The sequence below is a fragment of the Lates calcarifer genome, linkage group LG5, assembly GCF_001640805.2.
Source record: "Lates calcarifer isolate ASB-BC8 linkage group LG5, TLL_Latcal_v3, whole genome shotgun sequence".
In the NCBI taxonomy this organism is placed as follows: Eukaryota; Metazoa; Chordata; class Actinopteri; family Centropomidae; genus Lates; species Lates calcarifer.
Genome location: NC_066837.1, coordinates 27,941,376 through 27,967,605, shown reverse-complemented (window position 1 = coordinate 27,967,605; position 26,230 = coordinate 27,941,376). Strand labels below are relative to the sequence as shown.

The window sequence follows — 26,230 nt, the reverse complement described above, 5'->3', positions numbered from 1 at the left end:
ATCCTTTGTATGTAATAAGTCCCCCCTGTAGAAATTACCCCCATTACCTAAAAGACAGTGGTCCTGCAGAAGCACATTTTAAATGTACCTTTAAAACATGACAACCACTTCATTTCCTGTAAGCATACCTGGAACTGTGGAAGAGTTTTATTGTGCTGAGCTTTTTTCCTCCTTTTTTTCCCCTTTGAGAGGTTGATGAGGTTGAATGAGTCTTTGTTCTCTCTCGGGCATGTTGATTCTTCAGTTGAGAGTGCCTTGTTAACCCACTCAGTGAGCACACAAGTGCACTTTGTTTAATGCATGGAGGTGGCACCTAGCCAACTGCTGAACATTTTATATTATGACAAGCTTCACTCAAATTCCCCCTATTAAAGGCTGCCAGCCTTCACTCCCACACTTACTGATTATGTTGTGATCAACCTATGGCGATCTTCTTCGTCCAAGACTTGTCCCTCTCTTTTCTCTCAAGACAGATTTAAGCTTCCTCTTAAAGCATATGGTGATGGATGAAAACACCATATTAATAGGGATTTAGCCCCCCACTTGCACTGCTACCTTAGCATGATGGAATTGTTTGCATACCCCCCTTTCCCTGGGAGCTGTGTTGTCAGAGGCAATAACTCCTGGTAGTTTTTCTCAAGACAAAAGGTCCCAGATGAGGGCTGAGGTAATTCATAAATCTCCATAAATGAGCTTGAGCAGGAACAAGTGACTTCACCTGCAGTACGTACACCAAGACTCCGGAGCCAAGGGAGCTAACAGGTGAGTGCCTAGTTGTGGGGCCTTGTCAGACACTGCTCAAAGAAACAGCATGAGCCCACTTCCATGTGGGCTCACCATCCACAAGGATAGATATACATCCTGATGCATAGCCTTGGCAGATTATTGTGATGTTAATGATGTGGGACTTCTCTGGTGGGGAGGGGGCTGAATACACTGTAGTTCTCTGGATCCAATCTCCATAGTAAGAGCTAAACTGTCTCCTTTTCTGGAGGGTTGTCCATGGTGAGAGACAAAGAGAAAAGCTTTAAGTGCTGTTTTTGCTGAGCCATGGAAGTTACACCCACTTCTCTGTCAGAGGTCACTGAGGGAGTTTCAGAGCCTTAGATGCTAGTAGTGGAGGATTAGCCCTCAGAGGACATAAGAGGTTGGGCAGTCTAAATTGAAAGGCTTTTCCAATGTTGTATAGAGATCAGGGCCAGTAACTATGGAGTGCCAAACAGGTTTGATGGTTCCCATTTTTTAAAAGGGTTGTATTTATATATCACCCTATATAGGTTTCCTGGGAATGCTTATGCCAAAGTGGTGGAAAGGAGGCGCCAACAGATTATTAAACCTTGAATTTCAGGTTAGCAATGGGAAATCTGAACTGGTTGTGGAATAGTGGACCAGCTCTGGAGTGGACATGGGAATTTACTTTGTGGGTTCATGAATGAGCTTCATTCAAGGCTCACACTTAAGGACAGGGTGGATAACTCCAAATTACAGTGCAAGCTTGGATACCTTTGCATCTGAAGGAATGAGTTGAAGTGGTTTGTACATGTTATTGGGATGCTTCTCAGTGGAGAAATTCAATTACGTTCAACTGGGAGTTGAACCCTGGGTAGACCCAGGATACATTCATAGGATTACATGTCCTATCTGACTAAAGGAATGTCTTGGGATACCAGAGGATGAGCCTTAGGAGAGGGACATTTGGGTTACTTTGCTTGGCCTGCAACTGTGACTCAGACGTAGATAAGCAGGGGAAAATAGATAGATGGAAGGCTCTGTTTCCCTTATTTTCCCTTCCCTCTGTTTCTAAACATTCATTTCGGGAACTGTTCCGATTAAAGATCTTTGGTAAACTTGCAGGATAATCTAAAAGAAGACCTTTAATAATCCTGAAAGAAAAATTTCAATCACTTTTGTTTACTAGAATTATAGGCCAGAAGATGGGTAAGCAAAGTGACATTAAATGTGGACAAAAAGAAAATTTCATAGAAAAAACGTTCAATTATTGTTTCAATACCAGCCAAACAAGGTGCTGCAGTTCTCATTGTGAAATGAGATGACTTGTCATGCAAAGAAACAAACAAGAGACTGCAGTCTGGACAATGAATACAGATCAAATCTGAAATATTAGCACAGTTAATTAACTTCAAATCATGGTCGGGTAAACAGTACCGCAGTTTTGGAATATCAGCCCTTGGCTTTGAATGAATGTGTCAAACTGACAGTAATTTCCTACCATTTCAAATGTAATGGAAACGTTTGAAACTGGCACCAGCAATGACAAGAATTATAAGTTATTTAATAGAAAGGAGATCCTGTTGGAAAATTAAATGCCGACATAAACACTGTGATACCACATAACACTCATAACTTTAAGTTACATTTAAAGTTAACCTATGTCCTTCCAGTTGGTTCATGTGACTCACATATTTCCAGAATTTAAAATCTCAATGAACAGCATTTAAACACATATGAAAGAGAGTGAGGAAAACAGTCATTAAACCCTCTGGATTCTGAGAGCTGGCAATTCATTCCCTGTAATGTTTTATTAATGCTGCTTCTCTGCCTGAGGGGTAAATGTTTCTTTTCCAGTGCCACACATCCACTTTAGGAAATCAATCATTCTGCTCACTAATGGCAGATCATCTGTGCTCACAGGCAAGCAACATCTTTTTAAGGCCCCTATCTCTGAACTTTTGCACTTACTGATCAGAACCTGAAGATTAAACGAGAATGGCATTGATGGATGGACCTGTGCATCTTTGTTTTTTGGAAGGGGGAGGGAGCAGTCAGCAATGGTAACAATAATACAACAACATGGTACAAACTGTAGGAGCACACCAGTGGTAGAAATGTAACCCCTTGTGATAATAGGAATCCACCAGGAGGACTTTCTATTCTAGTAACATTACGACATGATTCCTCACTGGCTTCCCACCCACGAGCATGGCCTACATTTGTTGGGATGCATGACCAAGCCAGAGGTACAGCTTGCAGGGAACTGAACTCCAGGTCTTTGAGGGTGCCCCTATGCTGCCATGGTGTGGTAAACCTTACAGCTGAGGAGATGGACAGATAAAGTAAACCCAAAGATGCTAACAATGTTCCAAAGTGGATGGGCACCAGCTTCTCACTCACAAAGATTGGCAATTGTGTTTGCTGGAATGGATGACCAAGCCAGAGGTCTTTGGTGAAGATACAGTATGCTGCCTGTACACCTTCAGCCCTCAGGCTTGATTACTTTAGATGGTGTCATAATCTTCCAAAGCTGATGGGCCACCAGCAGCAAGAACTCTCAGCCATCCAAAAGACGACCTAATTTAATTGCCAGCAGCCTATTTCCTGGGTGTGAGTTTTCAAGACTGAAAATGCCAAATGCATTTCACAGTCTCAAATAACACAGAATACATCCCCAGTAGTAATAACACCTTACAGTAACATTTTGTTCTACAACTGTTCATAATGGGAGGAGTATTGCATGGCAATGGGGTATCTGTACATTTGGGTTGGTTCTAAGGATGTTCCTCAAGTATCACTTTTTCTATCACATTTTAGTGGAGATTTTAGTAAGTGATCTATGATGTCTGTTTTCCAAAATGATTCTACATTTCATAGTGTTATGAAAAAGTAACTTTTGTACATGATTATTAAAATAAAACTGATAATTGATAACTTAAATTCCTATCACTACTTATATGCGAATAAAACACTACTTTTCTCTATGTTATTATCTGCTTTGTTGGCTGGATAAAATCTCTCTATTTTTAGACTTTCAGTTCCTGTTGAAATCCCACAGCCCTCCTGCTGATTTCTTCCTCTTCTTTTTTTTTAAATTAATATCTCTTTCTGATATTCTGGTACATAGAGATGTACACGCACCATGGCAACAGGAAAAAAAAAAATCTTGGTCATTTGGTTGCCATTATGAAAGCCTGCCCTGAATCCAGCTCTGTATTGGAGTATATTCAGGCAAACCTATCTGGCAGACTTCTCTGGCTCAGTTCATGCACCAAACAACAGTGTAGAAAATACAGAATAGCCACAGAGCTAACCTTGACCGTGGCTGCCACTGTGGGCGGCTGATGGAGGAGCGGGGGAGTGGAAGAGGAAGAGGTCATGAACTGCCCCTCTGGTACTAAATGGATAATTCAACTCTATTCCACTAAAACACCTACCAGAGCCAGAAGGCAGTAGAGTTTGTACAATACTTCATGCCATCAACAACATAACAAGCTCCATCACCTCTTGGAATAAAAGACTGAAATGGTGAGCAACCCCTCCACATAAATACCTCCAACCTCTGCTTTCTTTTCTATTTCTTATTTCTATCATTCCCTGCCCATAACTCAATATAATCCATCATCTTCTGCTGTGCTGAGTCTCTCCAGGTTCCATGTGTGCTTAGTGCACCATATGGTTTCCCAAATACAACATTTCTCCTCCTTGAATCCAACTCTCTCTGCCCCTGTTCTTTTGACCTCTCATTATTAATAGACATGATACCAAGCAAACCACTTATACAAAGGTTGGCTCTGTTGCCACACATGACAGCAAAGGCTGAACAAACAGATGATAATAGGATCCTTCCTGTCCTTGCCTCCTACTGTGTTTTCATTTAGCATCTTTCATTTCATAGCATCTTCAAATTACAGTTGCCTTTTTTCAATACAAATATTCTGTACACAATGGCTCTGACTTTTTCCTTCCGGTCAGATGCTTCTAATGCTTCTAATAGTGGTGATTTGACAATAATAGCTGTGCAAATATTTGAAGTTGCTCTGAATAAGAAAGAAACCAGCCAAATTGTAAAGTAATGTACCAAATATGAACTCTTTATCCAGGCTATCCAAGGGAAATAAAAAGAAGCAGTTCTTCAGTTGTGCATTATTGATGGAAGTGTTCTCTTGGAGACAAATTGTTGATTAACTTGTGACTGAGAAAATACAGAGTAACTGTTAGATTTTTAGGATGTGTTTTTAGGTTGCCTAACTAAGTCATAAACTGTATTTCAGCATATCAACATGTGAAGAACAGTGTTCTAAGTTACAGTTACTGTTCTGAGTAATGAATAGTGTGAGGAATTCAAATTTGAACAAGAACAATTTCTACTCCCAGTAACACTCCTTTATTTTGACTTTGACAGCTAAAGAGACAGCTATTTCCCACAGGTGAGTGAATATTGTACTTACATTCACCAGGTGGCCAGATGTATGACTCCAAATTAATCGTAGTGGCACTAACTGCTGGATGTGTAAATAAGCCAAGAATGCCATATCAGTTTAAAAGGTGATGATCAGCATGATCTCCACAACTAATTTCTACAAGGAGTGAGCCTGAGTATGGGAGATAATGTAACCATTATTGTAACTAATTACAGTGGTTGCTGAGTAAGTAGCAACATAAACTAATTACTGAATTAAAGCAAAAAATCATTTGGTATTAGTTATTCCAGAGTAGTGTATACATATAGTCTTTCTATTTTCTATCTATGTAGATGGGGCCCTGAGTTCTTTATCCCAATTGACTTTGGAACAATAACTCTGATTAACTCAACATAACTTCTGTCACTCTGTAAATCTTATGTGCCAACAACTGCATATTTCCTTTAATATCTGAAATAATAAACACATTCACAAAAAATATTTCCTTGCAAGGCATAAATAATATTAACTTAAACCTTAAGTGTCTTCTCCATTTTCATTTCTCAAACAAGTGCTTCAACTTAGATCACACGGTCTCCTTTTCAAAACATGCAGCAGAGTTTCCTTTATACTCTAACCACTCTAACCACTGTTGCGACATCGGGCATCAGCCTGATGTCAGCCTGGCACCTATGATCAGACTATCACACATTGATAGAAAAAGACATGGATGTGTTCCCAGAACTGCACCAAGGTAAAAGTACAGTTACTGAGAATTACAACCTGAACCCCCATCCTCTCCTCTGCCTTCCCAACATTCTGTGATAAGAAGCAGATACAGAACTATTCCTCCCAAGCCAGGGTCAAAGGTCAAATGGCCCATTCAGAAGAGACAATTCTAATGGACCACGTTTCATATGGGACTTAAGAATAAACACTCACACTTTGTCTCTGCATTCAACATTCAACTGTTACTTTATAAACAAAGTAACCTGAAAAGGAACTATGCAGATCAGACTCGGATCGGACTGTGGCAGTCATCACCGCCCTGTGTCACTGTATCATTGAAAAGACGAACCCTTCTCAGCAGATTTGAAAAACAGACTTAATGAAAATCATCCTTGGATGTGTCTGAATAGACACATTGTTGGCGTTGTGCGAACACAACAGTTAACAAAACAATTGTACGACTTTCTACAGGATAATAGTTTATTTGAGGTTTTTCAGTCAGGATTAAGGTTGTATCATAGCACAGAGACGGCACTTGTAAAAGTTACGAACGACCTCCTAATTGCATCAGACAACAGACTTGTTTCTGTACTTGTCTTGTTTGATCTCAGTGCTGCTTTTGATACCTGTGATTGACCACCACATCCTTTTACAGAGACTGGAGCATTTTATTGGCATTAAAGGAACTGCACTAAACTGGTTTTAGTCCTATCTATCTGATAGGCTTCAGTTTGTACATGTTAACAACTACTGCTCCATGTACACAAAAGTTAGACATGGAGTTCCACAAGGGTCAGTACTTGGACTGGAATACTGGAGTATTTGGAATTCTCTTCACCTTGTATATGCTTCCCTTGGGCAATATTATCAGGAAACACTCCATAAATTTCCATTGTTATGCAGATGATACGCAGCTTTATCTGTGAATGAAGCCTAATGAAACCAGTCAGTTAGCCAAACTCCAGACTTGCCTTAGGAACATTAAAACTTGGATGACAAGCAATTTTTTACTACTGAAATCAGATAAAACTGAAGTCATTATAATTGGTCCTGAACACGTCAGAAATACATTTTCTAATGATGTAGTTCCATTAGACGGCATTGCCCTCGCTCCCAGGTCCACTGTAAAGAATCTGGGAGTTAACTTTGACCAGGATATGTCCTTTAACTCACACATAAAACAAAGTTCTAGGACTGCCTTCGTTCACCTGTATAATATCGCCAAAATCAGACATTTTCTGTCTCAAAAGGATGCAGAAAAAGTCTCTAAAGACTCTGCAGTTTATCCAAAATGCTGCAGCATGATTACTGACAAGAACTAGGAAAAGAGACCTTATTTCTCCTGTGTTAGCCTCTCTACAGTGGCTCCCAATCAAATCCAGAAACTTACAAAGCCCTTAATGGTCACACACCATCTTACCTTAAAGATCTCATAGTCCCCTGCAATCCCACTAGGACACTGTGCTTCCAGAATGCTGGTTTACTGGCGGTTCCCAGAGTTTCTAAGAGTAGAATGGGAGGCAGAGCCTTCAGTTATCAGGCTCCTCTACTGTGGAACCTTCTCCCAGTTTCGGTCCGGGAGGCAGACACCCTCTGTACCTTTAAGAGTAGGCTTAAAACTCAATATCTTCTCTTTCCCGTAGTCATGTGCTCTTCCATCTCTCTCTCCTCTTCTGTCTCTTTCTGCAGGTATTTCTGCCTCTGGAGCTGTAGAGTCTGATCTGTGATGACAAGTCTCCTGCTGCTCTTACAACTCCACTCAACACCTGCTGCTAGAATTAGAAATTACTTGTACTGCCTCTAGTTTTATTGCCACATTAGCAGTTAATACTTTAATTATCACTACTATCATTACTACTACTGTATTATTGGCATCACCTTACATTTTATATGGAACCCATGTTATGTTATGTTCTTCTCCCGCTATTCTCTGTATATATTCTCTATATATAAATAAAACTGAATTGAAAATTTAATTGAATTGAGTATACTGATCATCATATATTCCTATCTCAAGATGTACAAGGATCAGTTACACTACTATTTATCTGTAATTGCTGTGTTGATTTTTGCAATTTTAATGGAAGGATTATTTTGTACTTTGAGCTGGCTTTATTTTTGTTTTCACTGGCGATATGTGATCATCCTTGACTTGCTGAAAAGCCCACTATGATATAATGATGGGCTGCTGTTGTCTGCCTAGCTTGTGTATGGCACTGCAACAAAGCCTTGATAACCACTCTACATATCTCAGGTACTGGTATTATCAAAAGTGACACAGATAGCAGCAGCAACAATCAATATTTCTGATTTCTTCAACATCTATTCTCAATATCTCTCACACTACCTAAATGCCACTGATTCTCCAAACTGAACACACAGCAACTAAAATGTGCGATAAAAGCACAAAGGCAGCCAGACGGTAGAACTGCCAAAACATTAATTTAGGAAAATCATTAAGCCACCTTCAAAGACCTTATCGAGGCAACTTGTCTCTCCGCTGCCTCAAAGGGGTAAACATATCCTGTCAGCAGCAAAACAGTTTTGTTAAGACACTCACTTTTGCTGTAAAGTCAAATGAAGGATAAAAAAACAATCCGTCTCATGTAGCTCATTAGAGGAGAGATGAGCTGGGTGCTCTCAGCAGAGTAAGCCCCATCAGCTGTCAAACACCTGCTTTCCATGTCTGGGAGACAGGCAGTCAAGGAGCCTCACAAAGAAGAGTGCAAACATTCTGTACAACTGTAAAACATCCAAAACAACAACATCAAGAGGAATACACCACATCATTATGATTAGAACCCATTCCACAAGTACATGACAATTTGATAGCAGCTCAGAGCCTTTATGGAGATCCAAAGCATCTTTGCCACCTTAAAAACAGCCAAAAACAATGAAGGCTCGATTTTCATACGGTGAAAGGCAAAATGAGAAACGAAGATGCACTGCCAGTCAACTCTGACTCAACTCAGCTTACAGTTCACCTCTTTTTTCCCTTTTTGCTAACCTTAGTAAAGGTCAGGGTCAGTAAGAAATTCATTAAGTCTACTTGATCCACACCAGAGGTGTAAGGATGAATTGTCCATCAAGCTCACATCTGTCCCAGGAGAGCTTTAAGGGATATCCCACCACCAACTTGGTCTTTTTGACCAGTTGCACTGATCATTATGTCAGATTACTTGAGATAACTGACACTCAGGCTACAGGGTCACTGACTGTCATCAAATTTGCACACAGAGCTATTCTATCCTCCAATTATCCTGATACCTAGTGACCTCTGAATACACGATGTTACTGAGCTAATTACACATTCATATTTAATTCTAGTGGTGCTATAACCAGTCTCTGAATGACTTCTTTCATAACATAGAAAAAAATCTCTGAGTGGAAATTATAATAAATAAGGCATTCAGAGACTCTGACTGACATAATCTGTCAGTTTAAACTGGCAGTGATTTCTTTCAGAACTTCCACATTAACTGATTATTTGAACTTTAATTAAACCTTCAAATCATTTAGCAATTCAAGTTTAAATAACACTTCACTCAGTGCTTATATGTAAATCAAAATTTCAACTTTGGTCAGCGCTCACAATGAAGGCAAGACACTACAGGTAAAAAAAAAAAAAATCACTCTTTCGCGCACTGATTTTGAGATTTTGGACTTTCAGACTAGAAAGTCAGAAAGAAAGTGTCCATTTTACCACACTTTGTCTGTTTTTGTCTGTAGATTTCAATTACAACACATATCTTTAAAGGCTTTTTTTTTCTCATATACTGAGACAAAATGAACAATTTGGAACCTGGCCATATCCAATGTTCAGATTTCTGTTCTAGAAATGTATGCAAATTAGTGCATCTTTAAATTGATAATGCATTATTTGCATCTTTAAACATAAAATAATTGTCTTGATAATCAGCATTCTGGCAACTATTAGTTAAAAATCTTAGTGTGTTGGCCTGTCTTAAAAATTTTCTTCAGAAAAATGTAGCTACTACTTATAAACAACACAAATAAAAACAAAGCATATATCCTCTTTTAGACAGAGAAATATGTTAAATGTGGCCTTCAGATTAAGCTAATTATATTTTTTCTGTTGGTCCTGTATTTTAGATACAGCAGAAATGAGCAAAGCCTTTGTGATATATAGCCTATATCCACCCACCCTCCTCCTCCTGGAAAATAACTGTGAATCTGGTCTACAGTTTCACTTATTATTAATAACACCAGGGGAAAACCCGGGAAAACATTTTTTCAACAGTGAGAAAATGTGGAAAAGAACAATTACTCTGTATTAAACCCTACTTCTGAATAAATTCAGCCCTTAAATCACACATGACTTCACTTAAGAGGAAAGTTCATTTTGTCAGAGAAGTAAATGATCTTCTCGCTTCCCTGGTTTTGCCTTGTTTCACCAAGCAAGAGACTCAGTCTTAATCTCTTCACGAAATGAGACTATAAACAATGAGAAATTCACCAGACATCTCTTATTCCATTCCACTGGAAAAGGTTGAAGTTAGCCTTGGGCAAAGCTGTTAGTGCTTCATGCTCCAGCAATCTGGCAACTACTTCTGTTGGGGAACCTTCGCATGAGGGTGAGAAAGGTTGTGTATCTTGCCAGGCGGGGTGACATGTTTTTTTTTTTTTTTCAGTATTTCTTTTGTTTTCAAAATCAATCCTTAGTTTTGTGGTGTATTGAGGAGAAAAACCGAGAATGCAGTTGTTTTAGTCATGGCATGGACACGTCTGAGACAACTCTCAGTTTGTGACTGATGCTGTGTTCAAGCACTGCAAAATTGAATTTAGCTTGAATGTCAGACTGACAAGGAAATGTAATCCATGCATGTTCACATCAAAATAGCTGGCTCATGAACAAGATGACACATATAAATTGTTGTGCATTCCCATCATGTGGATTCAAAAATCAATAAAGGTTATAGGGAGCATTATTGAATCTTGTTTTGGATTGAACTGAACTGATATTGCTTTTCAAATCAGTCTCTTTAGAGATTAAATTTTCATGTGTTAACCTTGTTTGGCTGTTTGGAGTGTTATAAGGCTGTCACTTTAGCTGATGTTATTTTTTTAAGATCAATAGAAAAAAGGTGCAATAAGCTGAGTTCCCCTCTCACTTTAACTTCTTGGGATGGTGCTACATATTGTATGCAGCCATCTATCCTCTCTCCTCTCTCATCAGGCCTCCTGCAGAGGATCTCTCTGCTCATTAACCTTTGTGCTACAGCACATCCTGGGGCTCTGTTTTTTAGGCACATTTGCTTCTTTTATGTTACTCAGGGTCTGCGTGCTGGGCCATTTCACTGCTTGACCAGATGCCTCCTATCACTCTCTCAGAACCTCTTTAGCACATTTCTGCCTTCCTGTCTCTGCCCCTGTCTTCTGATAAAAGGCTTCTATCATGCCGGTTTCAGAGTCCTCCTGTTCTCTTCTGCAAACCACCAGAGGGTATCCTCTAACTCTGCACTGTCCTAGCACATTAAATCAAATATATGTCCTCCTTGAGAAGGCTCTGCCATATGCCCTCCTTTGACACTTTTTCAAAGAGGGAATTTCATAGAAATTCACTGAATGTCCCACACCAAGATTTTCCACCAAAACAACTGGAGCATTTCAGTTTCAGTTACTGATTCAAATTCTCAAACTAACTTAAAGGTGCTTATCTAATTGCTAGCTCACAAAAGTTGATTTCTGTTGAGGCTTTGAAGATGACACAGATGAAGAGGTAAAACCATATAACTTTCAGCATGACAATAAATTCAATCCAATCTAAAAGAGGGTTTTGAAGTCTTTGTCAGTCAAGATATTCTATACAGATAATGTTTAGCCTCTAATAGCACAGCTGTCACAGATTTCTATTCTTTTGCAGACAACTCAAGAAAGTTAACATTAACTGTTGCTACAGTAAAGAGACAACAATGTAAGTACCATCTTTTCAATGGCACTCTAGTAACAGAACACAGTCAAACACCCTCCAGTGCACAGTGAACAGATCTTTCAACACCAGAGGTCCTGCACCCTCCAATGCCAACAGTTTTTTAGTGAATCTAACATGACATCTAATATTAAAATAATAATTTAAAAAATGTGTCTTTAGCTAGCTAAATACTCTTCTTTGTTTATCAATTAACTGCTAACTTTGAGTATGGTGTTTTCCAGGTTCCTTTCAGTTGGTTTATTGCAGCTGTTACACTGAAGACAGTTGCCTGTTATGGCTGGAAATAAGAGTGGTGAGACTGAACCAATTAGTGAATGTGCTAAAAAAAAAAAAAAAAAAAAAAAAACAGCTAAAGGAAGCTAAAGAGCTCTGGAGCTAAAGCTAACTTACTACAGAATTAGTTGCTAATTTTCTCTGGCCTAATCACTACAGGTGACACATGGCACTCTGATATTTGATTCATTGTCAATACCAAAATAGTGATAAGTGCACCTTTAAAGTAATGTGAATTACAAGTGAGTGAAGTGTAGTGTTTTTACATGTGTGGCATTGCAATCCACAGTCGGAACAGATGGTGAATAGTGTTTACTGAGCGTTGACAAAGTATTCTCTATTCTGCTTTTCTGCTACTTAAGGAAAATACCTGTAAAAATTCAATGATCTCAGCACCCAAAGATAAATACTGAGGAGAAAAACTAATGTACAATATGTGCCTAATTAATCTCACTCTCATGTATTTTGACATCCTTTATTCATATATTTGCTACAAGAGTAATCTCGCACACTGTAATTAATTTTCTGTAGGGAATGCAGGATATTTAGTACAGGGTAGCAAAGCAGCAGCAGAGTTTGAGTCTAATGAAGCAAAAACTACACAGCTATCCATTTGTGTTCCATTTTAATGAAATGACTAAACATTGCCTTGGGCTTGAATGTCAGCAGAGCAGTAAAGAATGCATTACATTTACAAAAAAGACTTTTGTGTCTCTAGTCTCTACTCGTCACACCCCATGTAGCTTCAGAATGTCACAGAATTTAAGTTTTGGTTTTTTTTGTTTTTTTTAAATCCAGTGTGATGAAATTGTTCTCAATGTCCTGGCCTAAGGTTGCACAATAAAAACATTTGGAAAGCCCTTTGTTCCCCATTATTGTCTCCAGTCTTCAAAGACAAGCTTGATGCGCAGTCATGCATTCAGTTGAAATACAGTGCAACACTGTCGAAAATTCCACTTTTTTCCACTTTGTAACACCGTGAAAACATGCAGTAAGTATCTGCCATCACCTATTTTACATTCTGCAATGTCACAATGACATTTTTATTTAATTGTTCTGCTGTGTGAGTTATTTCTAGAGCTAATATAGAAATATAAAATTTATCATGAACTTTTGGCAACTCCCTCTCTCTCTGAATTCACTTTTCTCTTTCACTGTCTTTATCTCTCTCAATCTTTCTGTCTTATTTTTTTGCTCCCATTTCTGATTCAGTTGACACCACATCACAGGCACCCACTTTTGTCATTTCCAATGTCGTCCTTATCCTCCACAGACATTCTTGCCTTCCTCTTCGTCTTGCCACCTTTATTTTCCTTCCCCCTCGGTGTCACTCCCACTTCCTGGGCCCCAGACTGTGGCTGCCGCTTTGCATTCTAATGAAAACAGGGAGAAGCAGAGGCACCCCAAACAAGGTCCTTCAGCGCTGATTGCCTTAATTCTTACTCCATTTTATCATCTCCTTTTTCCCCCGCAATACCTCAGCAAAAGTTCCTCACAGTTTCCCCCTAATGCTTACACAATTGTTACACACACCCCTAACGCCCCCTCCAACTCTTTTCTTCTCTCCTCTCCGTTGATGATTCTGCCTTATGTTTCACCAGAGCAATGATTATTCACATTCTTTCACTTGGAAAAAAAAGGTTCTTTCCTGCAGTACTTTGCAGCCATTTTTCAAAAAAGCTCTGGCACTGTGCTTGTTGATGAGCCAATTAATTACCATAGCAACACCAGGTCAGACAGGCTCCAGAAATCTCTGTGTCATGCAAACGACAGTCTCCCCATTGAGCCAAGTGCCACCATGTTGTGTGTGCTGATGACAGAATGTAAGCGGACTATTCAGTCAACTGTTTTAAAAACTGTCAAGTGGTTATGTTGATGTGAAGGGAGCTGGATTGTACTAAGTTAGCCCCTCACTGTTTTTGTTATGCTGGTGGTTAGTTATGTTAATATCAGCTTTGGCTGGAGAACCTTGCGAAGTCTAGTAATTAAGCTATGTGTATTGCTAGCCTTTGTGTTGCACTGTATTTTGGATGACAGCATGTGTCAAAATTCCACCCACTGCTAACTAATGAATCTTGGCAAAAGTTAATTCAGGAGCACTATCTCACTGCATATGCCATCTGAGTCACAAACATTAGTTTTCCTTCTATCGCCACACCCCACCTGCCCATTTCTGATTTCATCCAATCACAACCTGACACGCTCGCCTTAAGCCAGTAACTTGTAAGCTGTCAAAGTTTAAATATGTTCTCTCCCTCTGCTGTCATTCAGCTGTCATTACAAAACTGTGCCATTGTGCGACCCACCTCCACCCCTTCACCACCTCAACGTTCAGATGCCTGGCCATCTTTTGTTTATCCTCTGATCAGACATTACTCTATCACCACCACCACCAGTGTCCATGCAGATGTACTTCCTGTTGAGGTCTAAGCACCAAAGTCTATTTCTACTTCTGGGCACAGCAGCTTCAATTCTACTTTAGATTTTCTCATTCTCTTTTGCTCCTCAGAAGTCTCCCCTGACTGAACTGAGAGTTAGCTGCTTTATCTTTTATGCTTATTCTAGTATAGTAGTATTATAGTAGTATTGTTTATTTCAATAGAAAGGGCAATTGCCAACTGGTCTTTGACACCACACACACACACACACACACACACCAGAGAAAAAGTCAGGGAATCACCAAAGTCATTAGGATTCTTCCTCTAAGGACAATGGCTGTCTGTAAAAAAAAAAAAAAAAAGTCATCTCTTTAATAGTTGTCAGGACATTTCACTAAACAACAAAAATATCAACCTCATAATGGCACTGGGGGAAAAGTTGGGGGAACTGCCAAATTCAGGAGGATAAAAAACAAAACTGACCAATAGATAACATGGTCATCAGTGTTGCAACCACTGCAGCATTTATCCCTTAGCAGGAGGTCACTAACTGCACACTTGTCTTACTTATCTTATTGTAAAAGATTGGAAGATTTTTCCAAACTGCTTGTTGACAGCACTTTTGGCCTCAACAGAGACCCAGTCATGATGACATTAGAGCTCTGTGTTTGGTAATTCCCTGTGGATGTCTGGAATCTAATTATGTTCAGCTCTGCACTCGAAAAACATTGCTGGGACATTTCTCCCCCTGTCACATTACTGTGCTTTCTGGGATTTCATCTCTTCCTAGAGAAAAACACAGATGGCGCATTGGAACTGATGTGTTCAGGACTAAATGGGCCATGAACATTCTGCCCTGACCTCTTGCAAGAGTGCACATCCCTAAAAGAGAAAAATGCATGTCACCTTTGTTGAAGCATAAGCTTTTCTTTCTCCACCTCTGTCTCTCTGTGAGTCAGTCAAAGATTCAACTTAAAAATTTTACTTTCACAGGTCTCATCACTGAAACTTTCTAGAAGTCATTAAGCCATGTGCCAGCATGACGTCAAATTGTAATAGTCAAAGTAATTTGCTGTTACATATTGTGACTCCACAGGGAGACTTCTAAATGGACATATGGACAGAGGCTGTGAGAATGTGAAAGTCATTGCAATTAGTTCATTTCCTTATTGAGGCCATCAACAGCTTGTCAGCATGCTATTTCATTGCCACGTTCTCAGCAGGATAAAACTAACAACAAAGACACTGGAGTGGGCATCAGCAGCACCTGTCATTTCAGCGGCTCTGACATGGCAGCTAAATGCTAAATTGTATGGCTAAATGTTAGGAAACACACTGAGAGCACATTCACACAGATGGACATGTTCCCAAATTCTCAGTTCATTTTATCTTACAAGAGCAAAAGAGGCAGACACATGGACAAGCCTGACAAAAGCGGTGCTGGAAAGCACTGTTCCTGCAATTCTGTCTCTAAAAATTATATTTATATACTTACTGAGAGTAACATAATGATCATGTGGCTTATTAACAGTATGAGAAATTTTTTAATGAATGTCTTTCTTACAATATCTGCTGGTGGCAACCAGAGCATGATTAGTATTTTTATGGTTATAAATTGGCAACTCAAAGCACTTGGTTAAAGCTTAGGGAGAGAAGGAGGTGTTGCAGGGGTGCTTATAGAGCGGGCTTCCCACTAATCAGAAGGTCAGTGGGTCGATCCCTGGCTCCTCCAGTCCGCTTGCCTAAGTATCCTTGGGCATCCTTAGAAAAATGTGTGTGTGAGAGCGCTCTATATACTGAGCAAGTATAGAACTGTATGAATGTGTGCATGATTCTGACTTGCGGCTTTAACTGCAATTGAGTAGAAGAGTGTTATATAAATGCCATCCATTGGACTAGATAATGAAAGTCTATGCTGATGTTTACTTTTTCAATATTTAACCCAAACCACAAATTTTCTCTAACTTTTTCTCTAACTTTAAAATTTTATTTTGGCCACCTAGGTCAGTTAAAAAAAAGGTTTATAAGAATATTTACATATTGTGACCTTATGAATCTATGGCAAACAAAGCATACACTTAGAGTCATGTTTCTGGCCACCTGACAAATTCAAGTACAAAATCTGCTCTCCTTTTGGCTCTGTTTTGGTTTCAGCCAGTTACTGTTATTTCTGGACTATAAGCTGCTACTTTTTTCCACACGCTTTGAACCTTGCAGCTTAAACAATGATGTGGCTAAATTATAGGCTTTTACGGGCTTTTTTTTTTTCTTTTTAAATTTAGTGGGTGCGGCTTATATTCAGGTGCGCTCAATAGTCCGGAAATTACGGTATTTAGCAGCTGGTTGCTACCTTTGTCTGGCTATTGTCTGTGCTGGATGAACCATACAAGAGGCTTTTTGCAGAAAACAGCTCCCTATTGCAGCTGGAAACAAGTTTAATGAGTGGTAATATGTGAAGCAAAATAGCTAAAAAGTTGTGGCCCTGAATCCAACACAATGAGCTGAAATACAACAAAACAGAAGGTAACTGTTGTTTGGTGATAATTCTCTGTGAGTTTGTCGCTACAAGCAATTTCTTTCACATTACACATGGTCATTTAATTGATTGTGAATATGATAATAATTTTTTAGAAGATTTATTTGAAATTATTGTTTGCACAAAATGTAGTTGAGAAAACATCATTTATAAATTAGAAGTGGTGCAGTGCCCTGTCTAAACAGTGCATTCATGACAAACATCCTCATCCTCGATACTAACATGATCATATATGCACACAATGTTTGCTTGTAGCTTCCAGTAGTATGAGCAGGCATGTTAATTTTTCATATGGTTTATTCATGTGAATGCCTAGAGCTGATTTGTTGTGACCAGCTAATGCAACATGATATAATAATAATAATAATAATAATAATAATAATAATGAAATAAATAATTAATAAAATAAATAATGTTCATTTCATGATCATCTCAGCTACATGGCTTCTCATCTGCACAATTAAATGTACAGTACAGTTGTTAAATGTTTGCATCTATTGAATCAGCTGATTCACTGGATTTGCATAGCAAATCACACTGCTATAAAGGACTGTGTAGGTGCTGAGCTATAAAGCACTGTGCAAGTATGCAATTTTACTATTTTACAAATTCATTGATTTTCTCTACACTTCACCAGTAGGCACTTTCAGTACAGTGTGTAATTAACTGAAAGACAATAGCTCAGTAAAATGGTTCAATCACAGATACAAATATTTGAATTATACGGGAAGTGTAAAGGTGATCTTTGGTCTCACCTTCAACTCATTTTCATAACATCTGAGTTATTACAGTGGCCATAATTTCATGAAAGAACACAGTACCAACTTATTTGAAGCATAAAAAAGTGACATCTGTCACTAGTTTATATGATAAATCTTTAGTAGTAAAACTCTCAGTATTCTACTCCCATTTACACAACAAAACTATCTTAGCTACAACAGCTTTACAAAAGTAAGAAGTTTCTACCATGGTACACAACAAAGGCATGTGTCACCAAAATGAAGCATAGCAGGTAACATCATACCGTATGGTAAATGACGCGTGTAATAGCTGAGATGGCTAAAAGAGGGCCTTCAAAACTGCTACAGGCCAAGATGAAATCTCTTCTCCTCCCTCTCCATTTCTCTGTTTCCAGCCAGTCAGCACTGACAGATCAGAGCTGCCACCACCCCATATTACAGGATGTTCATGGATATTGTTTCAAGCTGGGAGTTATAATACCCAATACAGCCCTGGATCTGATGCAATTAGGACATTTTACAATGGTTAGCAGCCCTTTAAAAAGCCTGCCGATAATTGTCCTCACCTGGAGAGTGGAGAGCATTTCATCTGGCTGATGAAATAATGACTTCAGCATCCTCAACAATCCTTATACAAAAGCATGAGTAGAAGAGGGCTTAAGTGCTCACGATTCAACAAAACATGGGATCATTTCATGCTGAGATTATAGGCAACATCATCTGACTTGGTGTATGCCCAGCTTCTTCTCACCCAGAATGCTAAATATCATCTCACCCATGAGGCATGGCATTCCAAGCTAGTTGGTTTCCAAAAAACAAAAAAACCAAAAAGCCTGTTCCCAGAATCAGAGATCTTCTCTATTCTCTAAAAGCTTCATAACAAGATCAGAGATTGTCATATACGTTCTGAAGGACGGGATTTCTTATCTCACAAACCAATTAATGGTAGAAGCTTGAATGGTGTTCACCATGAGAACACTTTTGACACAGCATGACAGTTTAAGCACATCACATGCTGACAAGCTCAAAGCAAGCATGTTAAAGTGCACTGCATGTTATTTTCCACACTGAAGTGTTGAAATATTTTTGGTCTCCTTAGAAGATAGACTGAATGATACAGTGAGACAAGAAGAAGGGATAAAGACCCTATCGTTATGTTTTGCCCTATCCTTTGGTTTATGACTAAATGGCTACTAAAGTAACACTTCAGCTTTACTTTGTGTTTAGTGCTAATTAGAAAGTATTAGCATGATAATGTGCTAAACTAAACTGGTAAATGTGGTAAACATGTTATAATTTTTATTGTGAGCATATTGGCATACTGACATTAGCAATTAATTTGAAGCACCACTTGACCTAAGTAGAGTCTCACAGGCAAGGCTCTTACTGAACACTAAAGGACTGATGATATATGTGTTGTAGAGAAAAGATGAGCAAACCCCTGTCAACTTAAAGGACCACTGTATAGAATTTAGGGGGTTACAATGGTAGAAACTGAATATAATATTCATATTTATTGACCTTTATATCGACATGGGCAGCAGATCCTCTCCCATGGAGCCTGCCATGTTTCACTGCCATTTTCTACAATAGCCCACAAAAGACAAACCAAACACTGGCTCTGGAGAGGGCCTTTCACATTTTATGTTACCTTAAGGCCACTGTAGATTTCCTACACACGGCAGGAGTGAGGGGAGGGGTAGTCAGTGGCTTGCATTCTAAAACCTCACCCCTAGATGCCACTAAATCTTACACACTGGTCCTTTAAACATTTTGCAGAAATAGATAGGTCAACCCCAAGCACAACATTCACACATATATTACATGTATATAAAATTCTATATGTTGTCTTGACTGTCTGACTGTCTTTCTATCAGCCTTCTCATTTTGCCATCTTTCTCTATTTCACTTGTGAGAGAGCACATATTCCTTATGAAAGTGAATAGTTTGTGTCCATATCCCTTTAGCATAAGGCAGTCTAATTCATCCAGTTGTGTATCTGGACTTTAAATGAGGTGATCTAAATCCACCTAAGACCACCAAGTAATCCTAGATAGCTAGACAGTTAAATTCTTAATTCTTAAAACCTCTGCTTGAGGTTTCTGCCTCTTAGGAAGTTTTTCCTTGCCACTGTCTCCTAGTGCTGCTCATGGTGGGATCTGTTGGGTCTCTCTCTGTAAATACCTATTTTAAAGAGTACAGTCTAGACCTGCTCTATATGAAAAGTGCCCTGAGATGACTTTTGTTGTGATTTGGCGCTATATAAATAAAATAGAATAGAACTGAATTGAATTAATACTTGCCTAATTATTGCCACACAAGATCCTTTTATCAAATACTGTTATAAAAGACTAAAAGAATAGCTGTATATAGTAAAATCTGGCTTATCATTATTATCACGAGAGGAAGTGAACAGATGTAACTAAACAGCTTAAAAGCAGACTCTCCTTAAAAGAAATTGTGTGAAACAGACAACTTACCTGATTAAGGCACAAGTATCCACAACTATACTTATGTAATCAGTGAATTTGTGCCTGAGAGCACTACTGTATATAACAGACCCTGAATAGACTGCAGGCATGCCACTCAGTTCATGCATCATCTAATATATGGTTAATGTGAAGTAGCGCATAAGTGTTGTTGACAAGTCTTTTTCTGTACAATGTGTTTCACTGGATGCTTGGTAAACAAGCACCTGATGCTCTGAAATAAAGCACGTCCGGCAAAAGAGTGCTCTTAGTGTTTTCCTGTATACCTCATTGTAAAGCAATCAAACTCGATTCTATTCAAGTGAATCCAGCAACAGATGAACTCAGCTTTCTTTGTGTTCATATAGTCTGAGTGGCACTGGAAAGAGATTTCCTAATTTATATACCACTGCTACAGCTACAATTTAGTAACGCTACTAATTTCAATACTGGCCAAACTGCTTCTACACTTTAGAGCATAACTATCTATTATTGAATATGCGATTACAATGTCTAAATACTTTGAATTACTGTGTATAGTTAAAGTTAGGAATTATGGTCTGTTAGCTTAGTAACTAAACACTTGCTTAAAGTGAAAGTTTACGAGACATTTGAGAAATACGCTTAGTCGCTTTTGGAGAAGAGTTAGATGATAACATCTACACTACTCTCATAATTGTCCTGTTAAACATAAGACTAGACTGGAAACAGGGGCGACAGCATGATCTCTTTCTGAGGGTACAAGATCTATCTACCAATACCTCAAAACTCACTACTTACAAGGTCATATCTCATTAGCTCAGAAACTAAATTTATGTGCCAAACTATTTCTTGGCTCTGAGCAGTTGCCAGGCAACCTGTTGAGACAAAGTTATGGTGCCTTAAAATAGGGAGTTGACAATTTTGCACTTTTTGTGCAGATTAAACAAATGAGATATAACATGTTAATTACTGAGCTTTACAAGTGCTGGTAGGCAGATTTTTGATTCTGTGTTTGTGCTAGGGTACACACTGACCAACTACTGGCTGTAGACATTCCTACAATTGACAGATATAAAAGTGGTATCAATCTTCTCATCTATCTCCTAATTTGTATTTGTGTATGTATATTTTCCAAAATGTTTTTCACTTCTTTAAAGCAACACAATGTAACTTTGCTTGCATAGCCACATGTGGTGATTCATTCTGTTGAGCTCTGAGCCTGAGCAGTGAAGCAGCTTTCATGTACAAAACAAAAAGCCTATCAGCAGTGTGTAGTCCTCATGATCTCTGGCTTGCAGAGCTGGAGGTGCTGTTGCTGTAATAAAACACACCAAAATCTATTTAGAATTCTTGATATTTTCAAAGTTTTAAAGTTTTAAAGTATTAAAGGTGGTTTTTAATTACTTCTAAGTCTTTTTTTTTTCCATCAACATTACTCTTGGACTTGCTGGACCTGATTCTTGCCACTGATTATCATGCATAGTGGGAATGACAGAGGCAACCACTCTGCCTATTACATGTCAGTGTACTATCAAATGACTACACAATGTCGCTAGGAAAAGAAAGTTCCTTGGTAATCACTTGCTGCATTGGCATTGAACTTTGACACTAAACATACTGTAAATCCTGGACAGCAAAATCCTTAAAAAAAAAAAAAAAAGAAGAAGAACATTATTCCAAGTATACTGGGCAATCTGTGGTCTATAGTGGCAAACTAAAATGCTTCTGAAGATCTTACGTCATATGACCGCGTTCAGGGACACATGCCTGATTTTAAATTTGATGGCAAAAGATAATACATTATGGGCAAATTAATAGGCATTTTAGAAGACAAATGAGACAATTCTAGCAAATGGGTAATGGCTCATTATATTGCAGGGTGATTATTCAGTGGAATTCAATTTAAGGGAATTCAGCCCAGAGAGTCATTACGCTCATAGTTAGTCCTCTGTGTGCAATTGCACTGCCATGCATGATGAGAAAAATACCTAAATTCAGTGAGGTTACTGGAGGGTCAAACAGGGTCAACACAGAAAGAAAAATGTTCTCTGCTGTGTGCACTGGCATCTCAGCTTTACAGAACAGCAGTCTCGGCAGCATGTTCATCTTAGAGTGGCCATAATGTATTTTAAAATTATGAAAATTCAGCCAACCACCACTCAGTGTTTTTCATCTATTGCATTTGGCTTGCTAACTAGCTGGATAGCCAATACTAAAGGAAACATCAATTCAGCCTTGAGGCAGCAACATGCAATATTTTGCATACACTAATGACCAGCAGTCAGACATAGCCTCAAAGTAAAAATAGTCATGGAGTAGCCTCAGTTGATTCAAAAACATATCTTTTCATTATTTCTGTGTTGGTGTGGTTATTAATTATGACCCCAAAGATGCATCTTCACCTGAAGTCTAGATTAAGGCAAACATCAAAAACAAAGGCATGGATTTACGAAGGACAAGTTGATTAAAGTCTGATAAACAACCTTCAAGATAATCATAAGTATGCATATACTGTCAAACTGAGAAATTCCTTGAACTCCTTTTTTATATTGGATTGCAAATCTCATGGCTTGTAATTATGATTCTTGAGGGTGTTCGTGGAGGCTGTAATTTTAGATGAACCAGTCAAAAAAGGAATATCTAACTCTAAAACTGTCACAGGACAGGAACAAAAAGCTAATTTACCTCAGTTTACCTCAGTGAGCTAAATTACCTCAGTTCAGCAGAAGTAAGTCATGGGTTTATGATGTATGGATGATAAAGTGAGTGTTACCTGTAAAGCAGCAAACCCAAAACTTATTTCTCCTCTGTGAAAGATATGAAGCCCAGATGCAGATGGCTCTGATTTGTTTCAGAGCTCTATCCTCTTTTCTTATTTTCCTTTTGAGTTTCTAGGCTTCTATTTTGGTATAAGAGTATGTCTATTTAAAGAGGCTCTATGACAAGCTTTTCCAAATATGTATTCCAAAAAAGGCAGGAAAAACAAGCTTAATTAAGATTTTCACAAAGCTATAGTCGATCTTCAGTCTGCCAAATATAAACAGGACTTATGTTTTAATCAGTGTATGATGACATTAACTATGATTATGTTTATATACCAACTATTGAGTACATTGCTGTCATGTCTTCATCACTTTTTCTGTGAACATGAGAATCTCATTGAGTGGAGTTTTAATTCTACTGTGCATTAATTGTATTGGAGTGGCTTATTGTAGAATTTTTGACTCAATATAATAAGCGCTAATCAGTATTTCTATATGAACAACTGGACAAATGGCTACTAGTAATGGTAAATGTATTGCTCACAATAATCATCCCAAAGAAAATGATCACCTCCAGCTCCAGGTGTGTTTTAACATCTTTCAGCTCATTCTTTTAGTTTTCTGGCCCACAGCTTCACCGTTCCAGTTCATTCTGAGAGTTTTCATCATCTGTTTTCAGCAAAAACTCACTGTACACTCCCTGCCCAGGTTTTAGCTAACAAAGTTAATGACTAGCTGGTGGAGCATTAGCAGCAAGGGCCAGATATTTCCTCAGGATACCTAATCTGGGTCTATGCCAACATGCTCTGAGCTCCCAAATTTAGTTGGTAGAGACCAAAGAGGAGAGTGAATATTGAACAGTCACTGGGTGGCTAAGTACAACAAGCCAACCAAGTGAAAAAAGCTACATATTTTTTTTCATCCTAGCATTGTAGAGAAAGTTTTCAAACAGCTTTTGAACCATCATGTTGGGAAATACAATTTACAAAAATAGGTATAAGTGGCCAGTTAAAAATCCAAACAATTAAAAAAGAAATGTCTGACTTTCCCTTTAATGACTGGTCAGAATTATTTGAAGAGTTGCTCTGGGGGGATTTAGATTTATGACCTTAATATTTCTAAAATCCTTGTAAAGGCTCTGCCACTTTCCCCAGTCTGTATGTGAAAGCACCAAGGAAAGTGACTGTTAGAAAACCAAGTTCTACTGGAACTAAACCAATCCATGCTGCTGTTAAATGCAATAATTTATTACCAGAGGATGTAAAATGTATAACAGCAACATTTTCTAATTGTGTAGGGAATATGCAGATTCTCCCCTAAGAGTGTTAAATACCTGAAAATCAAGTTGAGCTAAATGACAATTGGCAAAGCTCCTTGTCTATAATACCCCCGGATCAGACTGAATTAAAAGGGGATTTTCCCGCAACTCTCCATGAAGGAATTCTTCACATCGCCACTTTTATCTGAGCCTGTACGCTCTGCTGTTGAAGCATGAAACCCAAGCTATATCGTCAGAATGGAGGAGCACGTTTCCAGACTGAGGGACAGACGTTGCCAGCTTTGTCTAGCCTTCAAGCCAAGAATGCTAATTGGGCTATTTAAAGGCTGTTCATCCCTGGCAAAAAAATAGAAAAGAAAAAAAAAAGAAAGAAACAGTTCATGTTTAAGTAATTCACTACATGATGTATCTGGGAAAACATACTGTACATTTACCAGATATAATAAGTGAGACAACTCTTTTAATTCATAGGCAATGTGGGATGACAGTGGTGTTACCCGTCACATATAAACTGCGTGCTCTAGCAGTTTATTCCTAATGATAAGAAGCATAACTAATCTATTTGACTTTGAGGTTTCATCCAGAATTGCATTATTTCAACTGATGATAAATTGATAGATGCCATATAACATATATAACGCCATTGAGTTTTGCTGAAACAACTGCTAGATTTGTGAGCTTGTGTGCACAAGTAACACACACCCAGATACGCCTTCTGACTCCCATTAGGGCCCACACAGTTAAAGACAGGGTGACATGATGTGAGAGGAAACACTCTCACGGCAGGATCCATGGGACAATTAATGAAGTGATGACATTATATATTTATTTACAAGTCATTAGGATTCTGGGCCCGAGGAGTCACATCCTGCCTCTGCCAAGGCTCTCTAAGGAGCATTCGTTTTGTTTGGTCTACATAACAAAGAGAAAAATTAAAAGCTGCCATAGAGGCCCTCAAGCTTAAAGCACACAAAGCCTCAAGTTTGCATTGTTGAGGGAGAAGCTTAAAGCATGGAGAGGGAATTTTGTGACTGAATGTTTATAGATTTAATTAAATTACAAGACGAGACAAAAAAGCCCAAAGGCAAAGCACTATGTTTAACAGAAGCCGGCTATGGTTATTGTTTGGAATGAACAACCAGCTGGAATTCCTTTTTGAGGTTTAATTCTGCTTTATATTCTGCATAATATGCTGACTAGTAATGGTATCAGTGGGTTTATTAAGTAATGGCTGTGTTGAAGAATAATTCTCAATAGTGTGATCTGGGAAAGGAAATAGCAAGCATAAGAGAAACAGGGAGATGATGTACAGTATGTGTGTGTGTCCACATTCAGATGTTCTTTAATTTATGCCTCTGTGAGTGTGCTATGTTAGATGTAGGTGTGCAAACCATCCAAACTGAGTCATAGCCCAGAGGTCATGAACTGGCATGGAAGACTGGCATCATTATGTTATGTCATCAATTAGTCTCATCAATTAATCTGGTGACACAACATGCCCTCCGATTATACTATGAGCTCATTCTGAGGGTGCCCTTGCCCATATGTATCCCCTGTGACAGAAACCAAAGTGCAGCCAAGCACTGATATTGCCGTTCAGAAGGTCATGCTAAATGAAGGGGCTTGTCCAAGTACTGACGTTTCTCACATCTTACAGCATAATGGCTTCCCCTGCTCAAAAATACAACAGGTCTGTGTCAGAGAGCCCCTTCAGAAACCATGACCTTTTTCATGTGGTGTAAATGAGTTCTCAGTGAGCATGTGAACTTCTTGGAAACCCAGCATGAAATGAGTGGAAGAGGTTGAGATGACCAAATTGGAAAACAGCATGAGGAGATTGCTGGCAGATGAGATCAGGATACAGGGACACTGGTAACAGAGTGTTGGATCTTTTTTTCTGGCCAGGTTAATACTCTCATTTAGAGTAGATTTAAAAAAAAAAAAAAAATCCAGCTACGGACTGAGCTAAACAGCCAACTTATCCCTCAGGATACC

At 38.7% G+C, this 26,230-nt stretch overlaps 1 protein-coding gene across 1 annotated transcript in view; it reads right to left on the bottom strand.

Moving 5' to 3' along the window:
* Positions 1 to 26,230, bottom strand: part of sorcs3a (sortilin related VPS10 domain containing receptor 3a) — a 202,299-nt gene that overhangs the window by 152,862 nt on the left and 23,207 nt on the right.